The sequence below is a fragment of the Triturus cristatus genome, chromosome 1_2, assembly GCF_964204655.1.
Source record: "Triturus cristatus chromosome 1_2, aTriCri1.1, whole genome shotgun sequence".
Lineage (NCBI taxonomy): Eukaryota > Metazoa > Chordata > Amphibia > Caudata > Salamandridae > Triturus > Triturus cristatus.
In genome coordinates, this window is record NC_140580.1 from 1,052,850,337 (window position 1) to 1,052,870,725 (window position 20,389).

The window sequence follows — 20,389 nt, forward strand, 5'->3', positions numbered from 1 at the left end:
ACATTCCACGTGGATTCATTGTATGCATAGTCGCCTTTTAATAAATAACACGCAAATCGTCATGGTGATAGGTACTTACGGTTTGTCCAGCATGTCCTAGGTGTTTCTATAAATATATATTTTTTTAAAATAATAAAAAACAAAGGCCGGCCCCGGGGGATGGGGTTCCCGAGGCCATAAGTGGCCTGAGGAGGGGGCAACGCAGCCCCCTCCTAAAGAATTTAAAAAAAAAGGCCATGACCCGGGGGTTGGGGTCCCTGGGGCCGATTAAGGCCTTGGGAGGGGGGCCACGTGGCCCCCTTCCAAATTTTTTTTTTTTCAACAAAAAAAATTAGGGTGCAGGCCCTGGGGGATGGGGTCCCCAGGGCCAATAACTTAGAAAAAGAAGGGGGGGCCACACAGCCCTCCTTCTTAAAAAACATAAAATAAAGAAAAGACCGGCATCGTGCTGGAGGCCACACTTCCTCCTTGCAGCACTCTGCAAACGCGCCCCCTGGCCAGTTGTAAGTTGGGGAATTAATTCCCCTTCAATACTGAGGGCCCCTGAGGGCCAACTAGCCCAACAGGTATCTCCAGTATGCACCAGGGAGCTGGGTTGCAGACAGGTGTTCTGAGGCCACGCCCCTTTTTACACCTCTATGCAACGTAACTCTGTTGCGCTTACTGGAGGTACCTAGTGGGCTAGTTTGGCTCTAGGGACCCTTAGGATTCAAGGGGACTTTATCTCTCAACTTAGAACGGCCACAGGGCGCGTTTACACAGTGGTGAAGGGAGGGGACGGGACCTGAGATGACGTGTGCAAACAAGCCCTGTGGCGCGTTTTAAGTTGGGGAAATAATTCCCTTTCAATCCTGAGGGATCCAGGGGGCCAACTAGCCCACCAGGTGCTTCCAGTAAGCGCCACTTCTCTGCGTTGCAGAGAGGTGGTGCAGGCCGTGCCCCTTTTTACACCTCTCTGCAATGGCGCTTACTGGACGTACCTAGTGGGCTATTTTGCCCCTAGGGACCCTAAGGATTCAAGGGGACTTAATCTCCCAACTTAAAAAGGCCACAGGGCGTGTTTACACAGTGGAGAAGGGAGGGGACGGGGCCTGAGGTGACGTGTGCAACAGGTTGACAAGAGTGTGGGTGTCCACGTACAAGTAAGTGATAAAGTTTGGGAAGATCAGTCCGTCCCCTTTTGACTCCGGATATTAATTCCTTTTTTCCCCCGTTTTTTACTAAGGGTCTGCCAGAGACACGGCGCCCCCTCGCCATTAACTACCCAATTTATCATTTTCTAGGTGTACGAGATCTCCACACCCCCTCCGTGACCATGGGGCACATTGTTGCTTCGTAAAATGTATGTAATGTCTCGCAGTAGTCAAGTTTTGTGTGTGTGTTTTATGTTATGTCCTGTGTCAGATGCATGAGGTTTTACATTTTAATTTACTTCTCAGCACAGCGCTTGCATGGAGATTGTTCTCTCTTTATTTAACGTCTTCCTTTGAACCACATAGCGGCACAAAAGAGCAGAGACTTTACCAACACTTATGTGTGTAGTGTAATCACTATTGAATTAATAATGACGCCAATGATCTTTTGTTCCTTTAATATTGTGTTTTATGTACCCTACAGATATTACCTGACGTTTATTTACGTATGTATTATTTCAAACACATGCCTATTAGTCGCAGCGTCTCACTTTTGCACCTTAATTAGGTCGACTAGGAGTGGTTTTTACACTGGGCTGGTCCCGGTGTAGTCCTGAGGAAGAGCTGGGGGAAGCTCGAAACTAGTTGACTATATGCTAGGTACACCCATCTCATTATAGCTAGGGCCTTTAGCATATTACCCCATTTTTAATCCTATTAGCTAGGAGCAAGAATACAATTATTTGGCCCACTAGCTAATTATTTTAAATACTCACTACACCCCACTCCACTACACTTTTTCTGCACTACACATAATTTGTATTTTTAGTGCTCCTACGTAATTCGCAAGTCGCAGCACGCCTCAGCCCGTAGAGGACTGAGAGGACCCCAATGATGAAGCATGTCACCGTGGGGAAACCCTGGTGAGTGAGGGGACTCAAGAAAGAAATAATCCTTTTCTTTCTTTTTCTGGTGAATCTCAGAACTTAATAGATTTCTGACACCTCATTTCTTCAAGCTAGGTTCTTTTACCTGATAACTCAGGTTGTTTATGATGTATGTACCTTTGGAGGGTGAACCTAGTCTTTAACCTCTATTTCCCCCCATATTTTGATAACAAAGATATGGATCCCAGATTGTAATATGTATGGCATAGCGCTGTGCATTATAACATAGGCATCGAGGAAGGCACGTTAGATGGGGCAATATAACCCGTGCAAAGGCAAGTGTGGCATGAAATATTCACGGGGTGGTGTTACAGTGCACATGGGCCAGAGAGTGTCATAGCATACGCACTAGCTGGTGGAATACAGAGGTGTGTGGCACTCGGCAGGCACTGGTGGGTGTAACACAGCATTGGGCTCAGCCAGGAGCACGCTGTGACTCTCAAGTGAGGTTCGTCTCCTTTCCAGAGAGTAAAATAAAAAGTATTACACATCCGGCGGTGGATGTGTGTTTTATTAACCGTGAAGGGGGTTTCTTGCATGGTTTGGTCGAATTTTTGTCGAATCCCCTTTGAATGGCTTGGTGTGCGTGTGTATTAAATGTGCCCGTCAATAGCTACTCATGTTTGTATAAATAAACGACGAGGGTGTCTACTTGAAGAGTACCCACCGGCGGGGGCGCCGGGATTAGGCACGGTAGGGCGTCAGACATGTCAGAGCTTCACTAGCGGTGTAAATACATTCCACGTGGATTCATTGTATGCATAGTCGCCTTTTAATGAATAACACGCAAATCGTCATGGTGATAGGTACTTACGGTTTGTCCAGCATGTCCTAGGTGTTTCTATAAATATATATTTTTTTAAAATAATAAAAAACAAAGGCCGGCCCCGGGGGATGGGGTTCCCGAGGCCATAAGTGGCCTGAGGAGGGGGCAACGCAGCCCCCTCCTAAAGAATTTAAAAAAAAAGGCCATGACCCGGGGGTTGGGGTCCCTGGGGCTGATTAAGGCCTTGGGAGGGGGGCCACGTGGCCCCCTTCCAAATTTTTTTTTTCCACAAAAAAAATTAGGGTGCAGGCCCTGGGGGATGGGGTCCCCAGGGCCAATAACTTAGAAAAAGAAGGGGGGGCCACACAGCCCTCCTTCTTAAAAAACATAAAATAAAGAAAAGACCGGCATCGTGCTGGAGGCCACACTTCCTCCTTGCAGCACTCTGCAAACGCGCCCCCTGGCCAGTTGTTAGTTGGGGAATTAATTCCCCTTCAATACTGAGGGCCCCTGAGGGCCAACTAGCCCAACAGGTATCTCCAGTATGCACCAGGGAGCTGGGTTGCAGACAGGTGTTCTGAGGCCACGCCCCTTTTTACACCTCTATGCAACGCAACTCTGTTGCGCTTACTGGAGGTACCTAGTGGGCTAGTTTGGCTCTAGGGACCCTTAGGATTCAAGGGGACTTTATCTCTCAACTTAGAACGGCCACAGGGCGCGTTTACACAGTGGTGAAGGGAGGGGACGGGACCTGAGGTGACGTGTGCAAACAAGCCCTGTGGCGCGTTTTAAGTTGGGGAAATAATTCCCTTTCAATCCTGAGGGATCCTGGGGGCCAACTAGCCCACCAGGTGCTTCCAGTAAGCGCCACTTCTCTGCGTTGCAGAGAGGTGGTGCAGGCCGTGCCCCTTTTTACACCTCTCTGCAATGGCGCTTACTGGACGTACCTAGTGGGCTATTTTGCCCCTAGGGACCCTAAGGATTCAAGGGGACTTAATCTCCCAACTTAAAAAGGCCACAGGGCGTGTTTACACAGTGGAGAAGGGAGGGGACGGGGCCTGAGGTGACGTGTGCAAACACGCCCTATGGTGCGTTTTAAATTGGGGAAATAATTCCCCTTCAATCCTGAGGGCCCCTGGGGGCTAACTAGCCCACCAGGTGCTTCCAGTAAGTGCCACTGAGCTGCGTTGCAGGGAGGTGGTCTAGGTCGTGCCCCTTTTTACATCTCTCTGCAACGCAGCTCTGTGGCGCTTACTGGAGGTACCTAGTGGTCTAGTTGGACCCTAGGGACCCTCAGGATTCAAGGGGACTTAATCTCCCAACCTAAAACGGCCACAGGGCGTGTTTACACAGTGGGGAAAAGGAGGGGACGGGGCCTGAGGTGACGTGTGCAAACACGCCCTGTGGCGCGTTTTAAGAGGTAGTTTTAATCCCCTGCCCTATTATATACTAGGGGCATACAGAGGAGGTCATGCTAATCACAGGGGGACCCCAGCGCATAGTGTTCTCTAGTGTATGTTGGTGTTTTCACTGTTTTCTGAGTGTCTTTTAACATAGCACTGGCTCTAGGACTGGTTAATCAGACTCAGTTACCACCAGTATCTGTCTGAAAAAGTTGAGGGTACAGGATGATTTTGCAACAAGGCTTCTTTCTGCTCTTCTGTTTGTTCTTTCTGCACGTTATCCTTCTTCCTGCACTTTTCTTCGTCTTTGAGGACTTCTGTTGCTTCTTTCTGCATTACTTTTTTTTCTTTCTGTGCGTTTTTTCTTCTTTCTTCACATGTCCTATCTCTGTAGGCATAGTTAAAAATTAGCATTTAAAACATTCGAAATTCACTGAAAAAACCATAGGTTTCAGGCACGTTATAGTTAGGAATTAGCATTAAAAAAACCTTAAAAATTCACTGAAAAAACCATAGGTTTCAGGGGCGTTATAGTTAGCTGGACTTTTCGCTCGTACAAAACCATTGAAATTCCCCCGTTATAGTTAGTTCAACTCACGCGCCCGCAATGCACTGCTGATGACGTCACATATTACATCACTCATGACACGGTCAGTGACATCACTCATGACATCACTGATGACATCTTAAATGACATCACTGATGACATCACTGGTGACATCATCCTTGTGATAGAGTGGCAGACCTCCTCTCCCCCTAATTAACCTTTGATACGCACATTCAAAAATAGAAACTAAAATTTTCAAAACAATGGGCATACCAATACCAGTTACAACAACCTATTCAGTAATTCTAAGATCCACATACACATCCACTCATTCACCAACAGTCCTATACAGTCACTCATACATGTACTCACTCATCATATGTACTCATACACCTATACATCCTGTTACACAACGCCACTCATCCATAGAGTTACTCACACACATAGTCACTCATGCTAATAATGAATCAAACATCCATTTACTTGCATATACAGTTATACACACACCACCACACTTACTTCTACAGAAACTTACACATACTTAGTCTTTTAAACAATCACTTATAGAAACACATACTTATTCATACAGGAACTCTTCCAATCTCTCACTCTCACATATACTCACTTATCAACACCAATAGTCACATATACTAGTTAAAAACATATGTAGTTACTCATAAAGACACTATTGAGACAGTCATTCCCTCACTAACACATCCATGCACACATTCATCCACCCATACAGTCCTGCACACATGCTGTCTTCAACACATACAAACAGTGAGTCACTCATTCATGCACCTATGCACTACGTAATACCCCCCACCGAACCATACGGACACTCAGACACTCATAGTGATACTCAAAAAACCAACTAATAACCTATATAGACACTCATGTAGCTACTCACCAACCCATGCAGCCACTTATACACAAAGTGAGAGACTGATACAGATATTTACATATTTAAACATCACTCACTAAGCCATGTATTCACTAAGATAAACTTAATCAGTCAGTTATACAATCAATTTTTCAAAAACAAATCATCCATTTAGACACGTATATACCCATTTATTCTTCCATCGACCTTGAGATATACATATACAAAACATATGTAATTTTCAGAAAAACACACATTCACTGGATGATGTCATCAGTGATGTCATTTGAGATGTCATCAGTGATGTCATCAGTGATGTCACTGACCATGTCAATAGTGACGTAATATGTGACGTCATCAGCAGTGCATTGCGGGCGCGCGAGTTATAGTTAGCTGAACTAACTATAACGGGGGAATTTCAATGGTTTTGTACGAGTGAAAAGTCCAACTAACTATAATGCTAATTCCTAACTATAACGTGCCTGAAACCAATGGTTTTTTCAGTGAATATATATGTGTATATATATATATATATATATATATATATATATATATATATATATATATATATATATATATACATATATATATATATATATATATATATATATATATATATATATAATTAGTGGCTGTGTCGATAAAGTTATTTGTATTTAAACAAAAAATGGTAACTTTGTATGTTTGCCTGTATCTAGGTCTGCCACAAAGTCTTTTGTCCATGTCTAGTAGTCAGTAATTGGTGGAATCTATCATGTGACCTTTTTTTGTAATTGTTGTTTGTGTATTTTAACCCACACACTGAACGAGTTATCCATTGCATGATTAAGGCAGGAATGCCGAAACGCGTCGCAAAGGATTGGAATCATTAAAACTGTGGATTTGGTGATAATCGTTGGTGTCGGCGTCCTTTCTTTGATAGAAGACGGGAGTTGGAGGTTGATTTGGAGCCGCGCGCAACTGGGAAGCGGCATCGCCGACACACCCTCGTTCAGGTGCTTTCTTGGTTTACCCAGTTCTGTTGGATTGTAATGCGTGGAGCATAACAGAAAGCCCCCGTGGAGCACTGAAAGTGAAACGAACGATAGCCTCCACGTACCAGGTGACTAGGTTGCGGAGTTGGAGCGTTGGATAGCGCTTGGCTTACCGCGGACTGGTTCTTGCAGTGGAGCAGCTGATAATTTCGTGTTAAACCAGGGAGAGGGAGTTAGGGCGGGCTCGCCCTAATCAACGACCCATAACCACACAGAATCACTTCAATGATTCCACCCACTGCGAATGTTTCTTGAACTACGTGGGACATATATATAGAATTTTTACGAACATTATGGATCAACTACTGATCGAGAGGGAGAATGCAGCCGGTCAGATGTTCTGTGAAGGACCGTTAAATATCAGCGTGCAGGTCAGCGAGCAACAAACGGAAAACTCGACTGCTACAGATATCATGAGGAAATTGGAGAAGATGAAACGCACAGAGGTCTCAAAATGGTGGGAAGTAAAATCGCTCACGCAGTATTTGGATGTTAAACGAATCCCGCGAGGATTAAGGATTCTGACAGCACCGACTTATGAAAACCCTGATCCGGAGATGTTACGCGAATGGGATGCAAATAATGCTCAATCATCAGCAAATATGCTAAAAATCCTGATCAAATATGCGAACTCGGATCGTGATAAAATACTTATTGAGATTAAAGAATTAGAGGAGAAACTCAAAACTGTAAGTGAGGCAACGGAAATTTCTAAATTTGAAGCAGACCTTCAAATACGCTTGGTTAAACATGAGAAAGGTATACGCGAACGAAAGGCAAATAAGTTCCATCGGGACAGGCTGGATTACGCCAGAGGGCAGATCTATACATTTGCGAAAAGATTTGACAACATACGCAAACAAAGGCTCTCCAAAGTATCGGCAGCACTCTCCAGTCGACAAGTATTGAACAACAATCAGGACGAACTGACGGATAAAAGCTCTGACATCAGCTCGGTGGTCAGCTCGGCAAGTGAATCAGAAGCAGACGGAACAAGCCGCATCCAAGACGCAGCATCAACTGTTGTTGAGGAGTTTGGTTTTTTATTGGTGGACAGGACAAAAAGTGTGAGACCAAAATTTCAAAAAAACAAAATCAGAGATTCGCCAGGAGACGGAAGAACAGGCGCCACGGCAATGGAACTGAGGTCAGGGACACGGAGGAAAGATTCTTATCAGCGCAAATAGGTATGGAACCTTTGACTGTAATGAATTTAACTGATTTGACTCTTTCAGAAGAAGAAACCAGGATTCTTGCTTTGGGTTTGACATTCTGTATAAGAACTAATTTCAATTACATAGAAAGCAGAATAGATCTTTTTAGATTTATTAGAAAGTTGAAACTTAAAAAATTTTTTGCTCATAAAAGGGTAGCTACAGAATGTACCGTTGTTGACGAATCTGCTAATCTTCAAATTAGAGACCTCGAGGCCCTAACTGTTCTACATCTATTACTTAATGAGGGTGATGGCATCTACAATGATCTTGATGAGGGTTCTTCTATGGGGGAGGTGACTGGTCTTGATCTTTTTGATACTGTAGATACGGAATTCAGGCCCAAATCGACTTTCACCCCCAACACCCCCAGGGATACAATTGACCTTTTTTCGGATCTTGTGATTAAAGATTTTAAGACCATTTCACTAAAATCCAGCATTAACTTCCCCAGGAAGTGTAGTGAGATTGAAAGAAAGTACCACACTGTTATGACGAAAATCAAAGAAAGACCAGACATTGTGACTCGACAGGCAGACAAGGGTGGTAACCTAGTACTCTGGCCTTTGGAGGCTTACAATAGGGAAGCAAGACTACAACTAAAAGATACCAACAGTTATCTCAAGGTCCCAGCAAGCAATGTAGAAGAGGTCAAACTAAAATATCATAAAGATCTCTCCAGATGGCGAGGGCTGGGCCTTTTAACTCAGAGGGAATTTCTATTCTTAAAAATTGATAACCCGGTCACTCCCATATTTTATCTAATTCCCAAAGTCCACAAAAACAAGGAAACACCACCCGGGAGACCGATAATCTCTGCAATTGGCAGTCTATTTGAAACTACATCTAGATATTTAGACTCTTTTCTCCAACCATGTGTTAAATCACTCCCTGCATATATCCAGGATACAGGGCATTTTCTCAGTAGAATTGCAGAGATTGAGTGGAAGGAATCATACATCTTAGTTACCATGGATGTAACTAGCCTGTATACGAGTATTGCGCATGTTGATGGCCTGAAAGCCACTTTACATTATTTGAAAACTAGACCTATTCAATTTTACCAACATTCTTTGATGCTTGTGGAGATGTGCAGATTATGTCTCACTAACAATTTTTTCCTCTTTGGAACAGACATGTACAAACAACAACGGGGCACGGCGATGGGCACCTGCTTCGCCCCCAGCTATGCTAATTTGCATATGGGCTGGTGGGAGGAGCAGGTGCTCAAAGTGGTGCACAAAACGTCCTGGGAAAATAACATCATTTTCTGGGTCCGTTTCATCGATGATTTATTCATGGTAGGGGATGGGACCATTGCCAGTGCAAGTGAGTTTATAGATCACATTAATGATAATGATCTAAATTTGAGATTCACGGAAACAATTAGCAATTCATCGGTGCCGTTTTTAGACTTAGAAGTATATGTTGTGGGTGGGAATATTCATACAAAATCCTATAGGAAGACCTCGGCAGGAAACTCAATTTTGCACGCTGGTAGTTTCCACCCTCAGAGCCTGAAGAAGAGCATTCCATATGGGGAACATATCAGAATGAAAAGAAACTGTAGTGAGACCAATGAATTAGCTAAAGCACAATTTGATCTTAGTGCAAGATTTACACAAAGAGGATTCCAAGCCGAAATGTTGAATCAGGCCATGAAGAAAGTCGAGAAACTACAGAGACACCAACTCCTCGCACGGCCAAGTGAACAAACTGTAAGAGTAAGACAGGACAGGGGAGCAGTTATAAGACTCATAACTGGCTTTTCAGCTTACCAAGCCGATGTCAGACATAGTCTGACCAGACATTGGCATCTACTTAAAGGGGACCCAATTTTAAACACCCTCATCCCAAACAGACCAATGCTGACATTTAGAAAGGCAAAGTCAATGAGGGATGAATTGGTGATAGCGAGCCCAGAGTTAAGAACTAAACAAACTTGGCTTAGACCCAGCCCAGGCTTCCATCGCTGTTTTAAATGTAAGGCATGCAAGATTGGGAAAAATGAAACTCAGGTGTCCTCGACTCTGATAAATAACCCATGGAAAATCAGATGTTCACTCAACTGCAGATGTGAGTTTGTAGTTTATGTTTTGAAGTGCTCCTGCCCCAAAATGTATGTGGGGAGCACGATACACATGGTACACATTCGGATTCTACAACATCTTAGGGCAATTAATAATAAGGATCCAAATTATGCAGTTGCCCGGCACATTCATGAATCCCACAATGGAAATGCTAATGAGTTGTGTTATTTTGCCATTGATCAAGCTCCTAAATCCCGGAGGGGAGGCAACAGGGAGCGGAAATTAAGACAACTTGAATCCAAATACATCATCTTATTCAACACCAGGGTGCCGCATGGCTTGAATTCTGAAGAATATTTACATGTTCATTTATAAATTATCTCTATCAGATAGGATTTTCCATATGTTCTTCATTTTATTGATACTGTATTTTATATTGTTTTAAAGGTCGATTTTAGTTTCCACCAGCACTATTTAATCAATTATGAAGCAGGCTTTTTTCCTTCACCATAAGTGTGTAAACTTATTATTACAATTGCAAAGCACCATGTTGATTCTTAGAGGTGTCTTAGTTCCGGTGTCTGTTCCCTATGTACAACAAGATTATATTTGACAGAGGCTAATCTATATATCAGCATTACGTAAATATGTATTTACAGGCACTTGCACTTTATGTACATGATTTTACCAGTTGATAAAAACAAAGTCTCTCTGATAGTTCAATAAGGAGGTATATAAATTTAAATTAACTATAAATCTTTCTATCGATTTAAGGATATAATAGTCCAACATATTTTAGAAATTTTTATTGGTTTATGAAAATAAGATAGCAATTTAAGGCCAAAGGGCAGAAGTCGTGAAGACCTTTTGGAATTCTAAAAATCCTAAATTAAATTACTTTGCTTTTTAGGCCTCCTTTACAATCAAGAACATTTCAGAGAGAGAGGCATGTGAGTGGAGAACACAAGGATTAAGAAGTTACACCAGGACACCCTCTTCGAAATAATAGTTTATTGGAAGCCCTGTCAACTTATATAAAGTAAAAATTGGGATACAGACCTGACAGCAGATTGGGTGTTATTTCAGGCCCAGCAATGTCACACTGGAAATAAGTAATTAAGTCACTGGACGCAATTGTATGTTTAATTATGATGATTTGGTAGTATTTAACTAAAGGAAATTAGTAATGTGGAAGGTATGCTTACTAATTAACATTTGTGGCAGGCTACAGATTATTATGACACATATCCACAGCCTATAGAGCAAAGTTTTTAGATTCATTTTAGTACACATTATGCGTTGAGTTGCAATATCTCCCTTTTTTCTTGAAACTGCACTATATTTGCACTTTAGGAGAGAAGCACTATGCACTTTATCCGTACAAATGATGTTTACATGATAAAAAGTCAACTGGGAACATGGCTTTTTTAAACTTAGAATGAAATTTCTGTTTAAATAAATGTCCCATTATTTATTTATTTATAAAACTTTTCCTGCGCATATTAGACAATATAACAAAAAAATAACTTTTTTTACCTGATCGACTTTGCTCTTGGTAATTGGCTGGTTCAGCATAAATGTATCAGTCCATTTAAAAGAATATGAAAGAATATTTTGTTTTAATTAGTGGCTGTGTCGAGAAAGTTATTTGTATTTAAACAAAAAATGGTAACTTTGTATGTTTACCTGTATCTAGGTCTGCCACAAAGTCTTTTGTCCATGTCTAGTGGTCAGTAATTGGTGGAATCTATCATGTGACCTTTTTTTGTAATTGTTGTTTGTGTATTTTAACCCACACACTGAACGAGTTATCCATTGCATGATTAAGGCAGGAATGCCGAAACGCGTCGCAAAGGATTGGAATCATTAAAACTGTGGATTTGGTGATAATCGTTGGTGTCGGCGTCCTTTCTTTGATAGAAGACGGGAGTTGGAGGTTGATATATATATATATATATATATATATATATATATATATATATATATATATATATATGAAAAAAGGAGAGTTGCCTCCAAGTGAGTTTGCCACAACAGGGCTAGATAAGCCTTTATTGTCAGAAATGCTGCATGCCAGGCAAACCGCTCAAATACAAAGAGTTCCAAACCAGATGCGTTTCGGGCATTCCATCGCCCTTGTTCACTGGCAGAAGGGGAGAGAGCACCACCTGTGCATAATAAAATACCCCGCCCCAGTGGGCTTATGCACAATTGAATGCTGGTAATTGTAGTGCACTAAAAAATTTAAACCCCAGTGGGTTGCTGCCCCAACCCCAAATATAAAAATAGTCAACAAATAGGCTGCTTGACTCTTGTAAGCCTGCCTTCCAGCCCATACACCATCCTGACACTGGACTCGCCGTCCCTGCAGCGTCACTTTGTTTCCGTCGCTGCGGGCCCGCAGATAGCAGTGGGGCTTCCTCGTGTGAAAGTTGCCTCCAAGTGAGGTTGCCACAACACAGCAAGATAAACCTTTATTGTCAGAAATTCTGCATGCCTGGCAAACCGCTCCACTGCAAAGAGTCCCAAGCCAGATACGTTTCTGGCATTCCATCACCCTTGTTCATTGGAAGAAGGGGAGAGAGCAGCGAGTGCACCACCCGTGCATAATAAAATACCCCGCCCCACTGGGCGTATGCACAATTGAATGCTGGTAAATGTAGTTAACTAAAAATTAAACCCCAGTGGGTTGCTGCCCCAATCACAAATACAAAAATAGTCACCAAATACGGTGCTTGAAGCTTGTAAGCCTGCCATCCAGCCCATACACCATCGTGACACCGGACTCGCCGTCCCTGCAGCGTCACTTTGTTTCCGTCGCTGCGGGTCCGCAGATAGCAGTGGGGCTTCCTCGTGGTCAAGGCTGGCCGCAAACATGAAAAAACTAGAGTTGCCTCCAAGTGAGGTTGCCACAACACGGCAAGATAAACCTTTATTCTCAGAAATGCTGCATGCCAGGCAAACCGCTCAAATGCAAAGATTCCCAAGCCAGACGCGTTTCCGGCGTTCCATCGCCCTTGTTCACTGGCAGAAGGGGAGAGAGCAGCGAGTGCACCACTGGGGCGGGGTATTTTATTATGCAGTTTGCCTGCCATGCAGCATTTCTGACAATAAATGTTTATCTTGCCGTGTTGTGGCAACCTCACCTGGATGCAACTCTTGTTTCTTATATCTATCTATCTATATATATGCCGGCATTTTGACGATGGCTTTGGATCATATAGAAAATGATATTGATATCTATATTTAAAATATTGATTTATATATCTTAATACAAAGCATATATGATCAATGGGAGCATTTAAAAATGACTCTCAGCATTTATGCGTGTATAATATTAAGAATATGCTGAGGATCATCAAGTATTTTGTTTATGAATTTATTTTAGCACTGGCACTAAAGCGGAACACTGTTTTGAGCGCTGTCATGTGATCAAGGCCGCTTGCACGGCCGAAAAGCGTAATAGCAGAGGACTAAATAATAAATAAATTTGCACAATAGAAGGTCTTTACTCGTCTTTCTCATCGGATGCGCTACGAGTTAAAGAGATATTTTACCGGCTTTGGACTGTCGCCGGCAAGCAGACCCCCCTCCCGGGAAGAAGGCTCCATAGCAAACAGTCTGTCTGCACCAGTCGGTTCTTGCCTGCAGCGCTGCGGGCTCGCGGCATTGCTTTGGCGGGGACCCCTGGGGCACCAAATGAAGTTGGGAGTGAAACGGACGAAGCCCCCCATATGCAGCACTAATATTCCCATTGGGAGACGAAACAACGGAGGTACGAGGCAGCGGTGGACCAGGCAGCGATCGCACGTCTGATACATCGCTCGGCTGAGCAGATAGTAGACGGGCTGTGTTGCTGGACTTTTCATCGGTCTTTAGCTGTCAAGGTACGCGTTACATGTTGCAGTGCTGCATGGGTCGGGAGGTGTGCTTCTCTCCTCTCATCTCGGGACAGTGTTTGGGCATTGCTTAACATTGCCAAAGAGATTGACTGGGGGAGGAAAAACGTTTCCAATATAAGTCGAAATGTCTGCCGACGCGCTCAGAAACCGCGAGCTTGCCGCGGATGAAATGTTTTCAGATAATGTAGAGATTGAAGCCAATGCTAACATAGAGGGAACTAATGATTCCAGTGCCAGAACTAATGGACTCAAAGATAATTTTAGACCGCTGGAGAAATACAAACGCCAAGAGCAATCCAAGTGGTGGGAGGCGTGCTCTTTGAAAAGATATTTGGAGGTGGGGAGAATCCCCAGGGGACTGCGTATAATGATTGCCCCCAGTTACGAGGCGCCGAACCCCCATATGATGGCAGAATGGGGGCAATGTAACCTTGAATCATCACGAAGATTATTACAGATATTAGTAAAGTACTGCTGAAATTGATAGGGCTGATTTACAAATTAAGATAGAAGACCTCGAGGAAAGCATCAAACAGCAGGAAGGTGAGTCTCGATTGGGGCACAAAATGAGAGAAGAAATGTCCATTAGATTGGCAAAAGAAGAGGAAAAAATAAAGGTGCGCAAAGCATATAAATTCAAAAGGGACCGCGATGACTATGCAAATGGTCAAATCTTCACTTTTGCACGGCGTTATGATTCGCTAAGGGTAGCAACAGCAAACAAACGTAAGCAGGGAACCAATGAAGCAAATAAACAACATCCAGAAATATCTTCACCTTCGGACACGAGCTCGGTGCCCGATAGTGAATCTGATAATGAGAATATCAGAAGGAAAGCAGAGCAAGGAGAGATTAAATTCACATTGGGGAAAGAGTTGGATATTTTAAAACAGGGCAGAAGGGACACCTTGAGACCTCGCAACCAAGGACCTACTACAAAACAAAATCCCAAAGGAGAAGGGGGAGACGGCAAGCTTGCTGGAAGAGGAGAGGCCAGGAAGCGGGGTCGGGGTCGAGCGAAGCAGAATTAGAAAAATCAAATGGGGGCTCGCCATGTACTGACAGAGAAATAGACAAGCAGGAAGAAAACACCATTGTCAATTTAGATAACATCAACCTGTCAGCAGCGGAAACACAATTATTATCTTTAGGATTGTCCTTTTGCCCAGAATCCAACTTTCAATATACGAGAACAAGAGCTGATGTTTATCAATTTATCAGAACACTTAAACTCAAGAAATTCCACCAACAAAGAACTTCAGTTGATTCAATGGTCCCAAAAATAACAACCGCACACAACAATGACTCCCCAGGGCTATTAGTCTCAGATATAGGCTTATACCGGGACATGTGTCAACTGGGCAGTGGAGACCAACTGAACATTCAGGATATTAGTCTATTGGGGGGACAGGCAAGGCCAGAAACACCATTTAAAACAAAATCAAAATTTGTTCCGTTACTGGCCCAAGATGGACTTGACACTTTTAGCGATCATGTAACCAGTCAGATTAAGAAATTGAACTATGCCATCAATAAATCGGAAAAAACATATACAAACAGAGAAAGAAAATACAACCAATTAATGGTTAAATTACAAAATGAAAATGTGGTTATAAGAAACTCTGACAAAGGGGGAAATATTGTCCTGTGGCCTAAGGAAGACTATATGAAGGAAGCATACAGTCAGTTAAATGATCTTCAATGCTACAGAAAAAGTACACCACTCAAGTATAAAAGCATTCAGGACGCTTTATTTAAGAACTCATTAGCTTGGAAAAGTCTGGGGCTTCTCAGCGGGGATGAATATGGCTTTATTAAAAAAGAACATCCGCTAGTGCCCACCATTTACTTCATACCAAAGTCCACAAGAATTTCAAGAATCCACCTGGTAGGCCCATCATTGCAGCATGTGATGGGCCACTAGGAAATCTCTCCAGATACATTGACTTTTTTCTACAGGTCCATATGAAGGAATTAAAGTCATATGTACAAGACACAAGTGATTTTTTAAATAAAATCAAAGATTTGTCCTGGGACTCAGATTTGCTGCTTGTGACACTGGATGTATGTTCGCTTTATACTTGTATTAGAAACAGGGATGGGCTAAGAGCCGTGGAGTACTTTCTCAGCACAAGACCAATGATGTATGCACAACATACACGTATGTTGTTAGATATGTTGCTTTTTAGTCTTGAAAACAACTTATTTCTTTTTAATGGCCAGTTTTACCAACAGATTCAGGGAGTCGCAATGGGGGCAAGCTTCTCCCCGAGCTATGCTGCCTTTTTATGGGCTGGTGGGAGGAACTGGTCCTCATGCGGAAATATGAACAAATATATACCACCAACATTGTCTCTTGGTTGCATTTTATTGACGATCTTTTTATTGTATGGCGCGGAAGTGAAGAAGATGCTATAAAATTCATAGATGAAATCAATCACAATGATCTTAAATTTACTTTTAACATCAGCAGGCACTCAGTGACCTTTTTAGATGTTCAAATTTTATTACAAAATAATGTCTTAACTACTACCCTTTTTAGAAACCCAACGGCAGGTAATACAGTTTTACATGCGTCCAGCGATCATCCTCCACACTTGATCAGGAGCATCCCGTATGGGGAGTTGCTCCGCATTCGACGCATATGCAGTAACCAAGAGGATGCAAGAATTAAGCAAACTGAAAGCTGCAAACAGTTTCTAGCTAGAGGTTACAGTACAGGAATAGTTCAGGCCGCTATGAGAAGATCTCAAGCGAGGGCGAGGGAGGATCTCCTAGCCTACAAGGTTAAACTTGAGAATACACAACCTGTAAGACTTATTTTAACATACTCTAAACAGGAGAAACAGTTGAGGAGCATCATGAGACGCAATTGGCACTTTATTCAAGAAGATCCAGTAATAGGTGACCAGATGCCCTCCAACCCCTCTATTACATTTAGAAGAACTATGAGTATGGGGAACATGTTGGTCAACAATAATCAGGAGAGTTGCCGTAAAGATATGTGGTTGACTATTAGAAAATGATTTTTTAAATGTCTGACATGCAAGGCTTGCCAGTTTGGTAGTAATGTAAAAACTTTTAAAAATGCTTTCTCTGACACCGCCAGAGAAATTAAGCAACATTTAACATGCAAGACAGAATATTCTGTCTATGTATTAGAATGTGACTGCCATTTAAAATATATAGGGAGCACCAAACTGGCTGTCCATAAACGAATCCTCCAACATATCAGAGCAATAATTAACAAAGATCAAAATTACCCTGTGGCTAGACATTTCCAATCAGTCCATAGTAGCAATCCACAGCATCTGAAATATTACGCCATAGAAGCTATTCCAATTACAAAAAGAGGAGGTGACAGAGAACTGAGACGCCTGGAGACTAGCTATATATTAGAGTTTGACTCTAAATGCCCAGGCGGACTCAATACCACGGAAGATCTTCATACCTTTTTATGATTAACTTTTGAAGTCCTCTTAGAGAGCAATATGATGAGGGATCGGTCAACTCAGGATCAAATTTAACCAAATCAAATTGAATTGAATCAGATAAAAATAGAGGTTTATTTTGTCCTTCATTGTTTCCCTTTCAGGATAAGTCAATGCATTGTTGGTGTGTTAATCTATCCGCATTGGTTCTGTATTAACCTGGTTTTAATGATTGGTATTAGGCATAGGGTAATTTTATTATTGTAATGTTATCATTGTGTTTCATGTCCGATAATTTTTATAGGGTCTTTATAGTATTTATGATATATGGAATTCTAACATTGTATTTTCATTGCTTCTTTACATCCTCTTAAATCTTTTTGGTTTCTTTTTAGAAAATTTGGAAAGAAAAATCTTGATTGGTTATATCAAAATGAAAAATGTAAAATGATTTTAGTATCAAGAACGCGACATTTGCACAATCTTGTCATTTGGAATTCATGTTTTTCACCGATTTTGCACCTATTCTTTGTTTTTTCGCTTTTATGCTTCTTTGCACCTTGATCTGAGGTACTGTAGCACTAAAAGCACTTTACTCATCAATATTAAGTTGTTTGGAAAAATATGGGTCCACTTCAATGCACAATATGCATTATGCGAATAATGAAATTGCATGACAGTGGATTGACCCAAACTAAATATTGATATCAATTGTGTCTATACACACTGACTTGAAATGTGAGTATGTCAATAGGAAGCGATGCGATTAATTGGCTATTAGATAGGCATCAGTGGATTTTTTATTCTCTACATATATAACGTTAAGATATGCACAGGCATATTTTTTCATATTATTGCACAGTGTTTCATTGATTATGATTTTGTCATACGTTAATGTTTCATTCGGGTGAGCACATATCTTATTCACATTTATTGTATATTCTTTTATGTATAAAGATTTATAAATGGTCTTACAGCATTGCTCCACACGGCATTCATGCCGGCATTTTGACGATGGCTTTGGATCATATAGAAAATGATATTGATATCTATATTTAAAATATTGATTTATATATTTTAATACCAAGCATATATGATCAATGGGAGCATTTAAAAATGACTATCAGCATGTATGCGTGTATAAAATTAAGAATACGCTGAGGATCATCAAGTATTTTGTTGATGTTTATGAATTTATTTTAGCACTGGCACTTTAACACGTGGAACAATGTTTTGAGCGCTGTCATGTGATCAAGGCCGCTTGCACGGCCGAAACGCGTAATGGCAGAGGACTAAATAATAAATGAATTTGCACAATAGAAGGTCTGCACTCGTCTTTCTCATCGGATGCGCTACGAGTTAAAGTTACATATATATATATATTCACTGAAAAAACCATAGGTTTCATGCACGTTATAGTTAGGAATTGGCATTTAAAAAAACCTTAGCAATTCACTGAAAAAACCATAGGTTTCAGGGGTGTTATAGTTAGCTGGACATTTCCAGGGGTAGCGGTCCCGGGGCTGGGGGGCCCCCCTGGGCCACCCATTAAGTTTTACAGATTTGGCCCCGGGGGCTAAGTATTAAGGAAGCACGGAAGCCCGCACTTCGGGTTGCTTATTTTTCGGCCGGATCCGCGCACCTGCACTCGTCTTTCTCATCGGATGCGCTACGAGTTAAAGTTACATATATATATATATTCACTGAAAAATTTCTAGGGTTTTGTACGAGGGAAATGTCCAGCTAACTATAACACCCCTGAAACCTATGGTTTTTTCAGTGAATTTCTAAGGTTTTTTTAAATGCCAATTCCTAACTATAACGTGCATGAAACCTATGGTTTTTTCAGTGAATTTCAAAGGTTTTTTTAAATGTTAATTCCTATCTATAACTTATCTCTAAAGCTATGATGTTTAATGATTTTCATTGGATTTCTAAATTTTTCTATTTCAGTGTGTCAATTCCATTAATTATGTTTTTTTTTAAATATTTTTTTTCACCATTTTTTAACTTATTTTTTCAATTCTTTCAAAAATTAAAAAATATTATTTGTTTGTAATGGGTTTTTTTTAAAAAAAATGTAATTTTTAAAAATATTTTTTGGGGGATTTGCGCACCGTATGCGCACCTTTCTCGATCCCTGCACGGAAGCATCCGCGTACGGTATGCGTTGGGTACGTATTTTTGTGCGCGATTGCTATGCGACCGGTACGCGACTCCAAGCCAATACGCGACACGTACAAATTACGTTACGCGACGCTCGCGTGCTTCTGCGTGATGTCATATACGTGCTCAACACGGTGGATGCGTTAGGAACCGCGCACCCTACGCGAGAGAAATCGTGCACCCAACGCATTAGGATGCGCGACTCCTAATTTTACCGTAAAAAAAAAAAATAGCCCCTATCACTAATTTTTATTATCCCCGGATACCCCATCCCCCGGGGTTTATTGAAAAACGTTGGGGACTGTGGGGGGAGCCCCAACGCCCCCACGGTCCCAGCCGTCTCCCCGCGCTCTTCGGGAGCCGGCATTGCTTTTCCACATGGGGAGCTGCTGACATGCAGCTCCCCGTGTGGAAAAGCAATATCGTTTGGATTTTGAAAGAGAGAGCAGGTTTCCCTGCTCTCTCTTTCAAAATCCAAACAAAGTTTGCTATGGGAGGGCGGGAGACTCCCGCCCTCTCATAGCAAACAACAGTGGCCTGGGGTGGGCACCCCAGGATACTGTAGGAGCCGGCCCTGGGGGGTGGAGTTCCCCAGGGCCCTCGAGGGCTCCAGGAGGGGGGCCACGCAGCCCCCCTCCCTCAAACAATAAAGCCCCAGGGGGTGGTGGTCCCCAGGGCTTGGGGGGGGCGTTCAGCCCCCCATCCTGTCTATTTTCTAGCCCCAGGTGTAGCGGTCCCGGGGCTGGGGGGCCCCCCTGGGCCACCCATTAAGTTTTACAGATTTGGCCCCGGGGGCTAATTATTAAGGAAGTACGGAAGCCCGCACTTCGGGTTGCTTTTTTTTCGGCCGGAGCCGCGCACCTTGCGCGCATTTTGCCGTTTTTTTTTTTTAAAAAGGGGACCCGGGGGGTCCTTCTGGGACCCCCTAAGCAT